This window comes from Poromitra crassiceps, assembly GCF_964638095.1.
Source record: "Poromitra crassiceps genome assembly, chromosome: 7".
NCBI classification, from domain to species: domain Eukaryota; kingdom Metazoa; phylum Chordata; class Actinopteri; order Beryciformes; family Melamphaidae; genus Poromitra; species Poromitra crassiceps.
Genome location: NC_139628.1, coordinates 53,737,517 through 53,743,547, shown reverse-complemented (window position 1 = coordinate 53,743,547; position 6,031 = coordinate 53,737,517).

Sequence of the window (6,031 nt, the reverse complement as noted above, 5' to 3'; positions counted from 1 at the left end):
TTCTCTTTTTTCTGTTTTTATTTCTTTTTCTTATTTTATATAACACCACCATAGTCTCTCTTTTTTTTCTTTTTTTTTTGAGAGTGTGGTATAGGTGGATAAGGGATGGGGTGGACTACCCAAACCCTTCATCTGAGTGAGGGGAGTATTCTGCCCCGATGTCAATCACTCAGTGTGTGTGTTCATCTCACAAAGTCCTTAAGGTACCCTGGTGTACCCCTGGTTCGTGCAGGATAGCGTCTCTCACACACTGGAGTCTGTTGGCTGGAGTCGTGCTGGACTTCAGGTGTGACAGGTGTACTCACTGCAGCAGGAACGGTGGTCTCCCGTGATGTCTCAGGGTCTGGGACGTTGGTGGGTGTCCCAGTGGATGTCTCAGGCGCCACAGAGGTCGGTGAAAGGTGGAAACGGTTCCGCCGCAGGATGCCTCTGGGCGTCTCGACGACATAGGACCTTGGTGTCCCTGCGGTAGACACGACTGTGCCTCTCTGATGCATGTCTTTGACCCACACATGATCGCCAGGTTGCAGGCGTGGCAGGTCATGTGCTCTGTGTCGACGGTTGTAGTTCCGCTGTTGTTTTTGTCTGTACTTTTGCTCTGACCTTTCCAGGTTCTCTGTGTCTGTGCATGCTGGTTTGAGCTGGGAGGGGATGACAGGAACCCTGGTGCGGATCTTTCTCCCCATGAGTAGCTCAGTGGGACTGTGTCCATTAGCCAGAGGAGCAGAGCGGTAGGCCATGAGGGCTAGATAAGGATCACTGGACTTCTTGAGGAGACTCTTGATTGTCCTTACAGCCCGCTCTGCCTCCCCGTTGCTCTGCGGAAAGTGTGGACTTGAAGTCACATGGCTAAAGTCCCAATCACGTGCAAACTTTGTGAAGGATTCAGACGCAAACTGTGGCCCGTTGTCGTTATCTGACCACTTCTGGTATCCCGTGACGAGCAAAGATAGACTTGAAGTGCTCAATCACAGCTTCTGATGATGTCGAGGTCAGTTTGGCGACTTCGAAGTATCTGGAGTAATAGTCCACGATGACTAAATACTGTTTGTTGTCTATCTGAAACAGATCTGCTCCTACTGTAGACCATGCCCTTGATGGAAACTCAGTGGGTAGCATCGTTTCTCTGAAGTTTGTTCTCTCTCTTGCACATGTGTCACAGTTCTCTATCATTTTTGTCAGCTCTTTGTTGAGGCCAGGCCACCACACTGATTGTTTTGCTCTCTCCCTGCACTTGGTTACGCCGAGATGACCCTCGTGCAGCTTGTTCAGTATGTCGGCTCTGAGTGATGCTGGAATGACGAGTCTGCAGCCGAAGAGCAGCAAACATGAATCATGAACTGTGAGATCCATTGAGAATGGCAGATAGGGCTGGAACGCTCTTCCAATTGAAAACTTGTCTGGCCATCCTTCTGCACAGTACTGCTTCAGCTGGCGCAGTATGTCGTCATTGTCCTGATGTGTTTGTATTTCCCTGAGCCTCTTCTCGGTCGCTGGCAGACTTGCCATGACAGAGTCAGCATACAGGTTGATCTCCTCCTCTGACAACCCCTCTGCTGTGCTGTTCACAGGTGCTCTGGACAGCACATCCGCCGTCGCAATGTCCTTGCCGGGCACATGAGATATTGTATAGCTGAATCTCATTAGGCGCATGCGTAGGCGTTGGATGCGCGGTGGGAGTTCATCGAGGTGCCTCGAGCCCAGCAGTGGAACTAGAGGTTCAAGATTTTTTTTAATTTTTTTTATTGTCACTCCATGGTACAAGTACCACGTGTGAAATTCTTGTGCAGTGGACTCCGTTTACGACATAGTACAAATAGGCAACAAGCAATGAGTAATAGGCAATAAGAAATAGGCATCAATAAGCAATAAGACAGCAATAAGGCAATAAGAAATAGGCATCAGACCACAGGTTTGTGGTCTGTCTCAATACGGAAGCTTTTCCCGATGAGGAACTCTGCGAACCTCTCACAGGCCCATGTGGAGGCCAGTGCCTCCTTCTCAATCTGGGCGTATCGCTGTTCGGTGTTGGTGAGCGCCCTCGACGCATACGCCACCTGTCTCCACTCTGCATTTTCTTGCCGCTGGAGGAGAACAGCGCCCAACCCATATGAGGACGCGTCGGCAGACACTAGCGTCTCTACATTTGGATCGTATAGAGCCAACCCTGGATGTGTAGTCAGTTCTCGTTTAATTTTGTCGAAGGCTCGCTGTTGTTCCGATGCCCAGGTCCACCCGTTTGACTTTTTCAGTAGATCTCTGAGTGGGCGTGTCTTTGTGGCTAGGTGAGGAAGGAATTTCCCGAGGTGATTTGTCATCCCCAGAAAGCTTCTCACTTCACTGACGTTATCGGGCTCTTTCATGGCTCTCACAGCGATTACCTTGTCAGGGTCTGGGCTGACCCCCGACGCCTCAATGATCTGCCCCAGGAATTTCATCCTGCTCTTTGAGAACTCACACTTGTCATTGAGGGTCACTCCTGCCTCCTGCAGGCGTGTCAGTGCTCTCCGCAGCCTCTCGTCATGCTCCATCTGAGTGGCTCCCCAGATGAGCACGTCGTCCATCTGACACAGAACACCTTCTAAGCCCTCCAGCGTCTGCTGCATGCATTTCTGAAAATGTTCTGGCGCGGATGAGATGCCGAAGCACAGACGGTTGTAGCAATACCGCCCAAACGGAGTGATGAATGTTGTTAGCAGAGAAGACTCCTTGGCGAGTCGTATCTGCCAGAATCCAGCATTGGCGTCTAGCTTTGAAAACACTTTGGCTCCAGCGAGCTGTCCTAGTGTGTTTTCCACTGTGGGGAGTGGATGTGTTTCTCTCTTTACCGATTTATTCAGCTCGGTGAGATCGGTGCATATTCTCACCCCCCTGCCTGTGCGCTTGGGCACCACCACCATGGGCGCACACCACTCTGTGGGCTCCTCCACCTTTGAAATAACACCTTGCTGCTCCATGCGGTTCAGCTCCTCTTTAATCCTTGGTAGGAGCGGGAGGGAGATACGCCTGGGCGTTGTTATGGAAAATGGGGTAGCTTCCGGCTGCAGTACAATGGTGTACTCACCCTCCATTTTTCCTAGTCCAGAGAACAGCTTTGGAAACTCCTGTTTTATCGCTTCTTTGCAGTCCAGGCTGACATCATCTAGCCTGGCAATCAGCTGCAATGCTGTGGCAGCTGGCCTGCTTAGCAGCGGTGTGCTCAGCCCCTCTACGACATAGATGTCCTCTCTCGTAGATTTGTCTCTCTTGCTCAGAGTGGCAGTAAACTTGCCTTTGACACTGAGAGGACCTCTTCCAGGCCCCTTCAGGATATTGTTGCCTTCTCCAGTCTGCTGAACTGGCCCTGTGCGTACAGCGCTTCCTGTGCGTACAGCGCTTCCTGTGCGTACAGCGCTTCCTGTGCGTACAGCACTTCCGGGACTGCTGACACATCTGCTCCTGTGTCAATTTTGAACACTGTTTTGTAGTTGTCCATTTTTATTTCTGTCATCCAGGGACTGTCCCCCGCATCAGTTGTCAATGAGCCCAGGAACGCGACCTCATAGGATTCTTCAGTGTCCTCGGAGACTGTGGCAACATTCACTTCATGCATTTTTTTACTCTTACACACTCTAGCATAATGTCCTTTTTTTCTGCACAGGTTGCACATCACATCCCTCGCTGGACATTGTTCCAGGCTGTGCCCTCTTGTGTCCCCACATCTTATGCACTGTCTGTCATGTGTTTTCTTGAACGTCTGACTACTGTGTCTGAATGGCTGTGGTTTAGCTTGCTTTGATCTTGCGCCGCCATGCTGCTGTGAGCGCACGCTGTCAAGCTGCGTGTTTGAAATGTCTCCTTTAAAGTTAGACTTTAGCATTTCTTGTTGCTTTTTCACCTGCTCGCTTTGTTTAGCTCTGGTGACCGCTTTTTCAAGTGTCAGTTCGGGGTCCATTTGCAGTTGTTCTGACAAACGTTTATCTCTCAGACCCACCACAAGCCTGTCCCTTACCATTTCGTCATGCAGAGCCCCGTAGCCGCAATGCTCTGCTAGGCAATGCAGCGCAGTGATGAAGCAGTCGGCCGTCTCGCCTGTCTCCTGCTGTCGCTGGTTAAACTTGGCTCTTTCAAATATCACGTTCCTGCAAGCTATGAAATGAGTATTTAACTTTCCTTTGACAGTCTCGTACTCGCTCGCTTCTTCAGCGCTGAGGTGTAAAGAAACCAAAATGTCCTCGGCTTCCTCTCCCATTGTGTAGATTAGTGCATTGACCTGATTTTCGTCCGCCTGTATTTCCAAACCAGACGCGATGCGAAATCTGTCAAAATGTTTAATCCACTTTGTCCAATCTTCAGCTTTAAACGTGAATTTCTCCGGTGGGGTGACTTGAAACTGGTTCATGTTGCCGCGGCTATCAGCTAGCGTGGCTAGCTAGCTCTGCTAACTTTGACTGTCGCCGCTACTGGCTCGCGCAACTTCGACCAAGCCGACACTTTTCTTCTTCTCCAAAAAGCGGCGCCGAACCCACTTCGCGAGTTATTAAACTTCTGACACCATGTGGTATTGTTTACTGGTACAATAATAAACCTAGGAGGCTAACTGGAGACACGACACAGGACGTCCATTCAGTTTACTCTGTAACTTCTTTATTGGTCTCCCGTGCAACAACACGTATACGATGGTTCCTAGCTGACGTACGTGAACCCATCACTACAGTCACCAAGTCTCGTCAAGTCCCGCGATACTTTCCTGCCGTAGTTGGCCAGCCAGCAGGAAAGTATCGCGGGACTTGACCATCGTAACCATCGTAACCATCCGATCTTTTCAACCTGAATAGCACGCTAGGCCTATATATGACTTGTAATCAAGGGTGTGTTAGGAACGATATGCCCCTGATAAGGTGTGACAATAGAGGCCATAATCTTCTCCACCTTTTACAATTTATTTGCTGTAAACCTACCAAGGTGTCACAATTAATTTGACAATGATGCATTGATGTTAAAAATGCTCCATGCAGTGCCGTTCATAATCTCAGTCAGTTGGGTTAACACCTATTTCTCATTAGACATCAGCTCGTACATCGAAATGTATCCATACAGTATGTGCATCCTGTCTTTGTTTTGTTTGTATAATATCCAGGTTCAGGGATACCAGGGTTTAGTCTTCTGCCCTGACAGGAGGTTTTCTCTGTACTCGCTCCTCACTCCAACTTCAACCTGTTTCCTGCCTCTACTACAGGCCTGTTCACTTCTGACAGGCAAGTCCCTCTTCATACAAATTATGTTAAGAGGTCTGATGCACGTGGTTTAAAATAATATTGCACACTGTGATACAGCCTCAGATTATTTCTCAGTTTATTCCCTCAGTGATTCCCATCAGACCAGAACTTTGAGCCCTCCGTGACCAGGCCACCTGTCCCACTTGTGATGTCCCCAAAGCCCCCACCAGTGTACCAACAACAAAAAATACGGCGTCCCTGGCTTGATGTAAATTGAAGGTGTTGTAAGCCCATGCCCCAAACAAAAGTATGAATGACACAATAATAAAATATGCATTTATTCATTCAACATACCCCTCAACCCAGGTGGGTTAGGGTTGGTTTCTTTTCTGTTCTTTCCCTTTTTCATTCTTTGCCTCTGCCCTAGAGAGTCTGTATGGCACTACTGTCACCACTATACCAAGACCTTTAGCCTACACTCAGTAGCCTACTCAGTGACTCATGGAGCTTTATTGAACTGCTATCTACAAGTTGTTTTGAAAGCAATAACATTTGAATGTAGATAGGCTCCATCCTTCCTTGTTCCTCATTGGACAGAGTAAAACTGCCTTGAATAAACACTGATAGAAAAAAAAGTGTTAAGACTTCTCTTGAGTAGATTGTGACATTGGTGGCTTGATTGTTCTCAGTCACATGCGGTATAACCCTAAATTATTATGTGATCCTAAAATAGAAATAATGTACTTGAACAAATTGTTTAATTGACAATGGTATTTTATTTTTATTTTCTGTGGTTTGTTTCTTGTTACAGTTCACTTGATTTTAGTAATAAA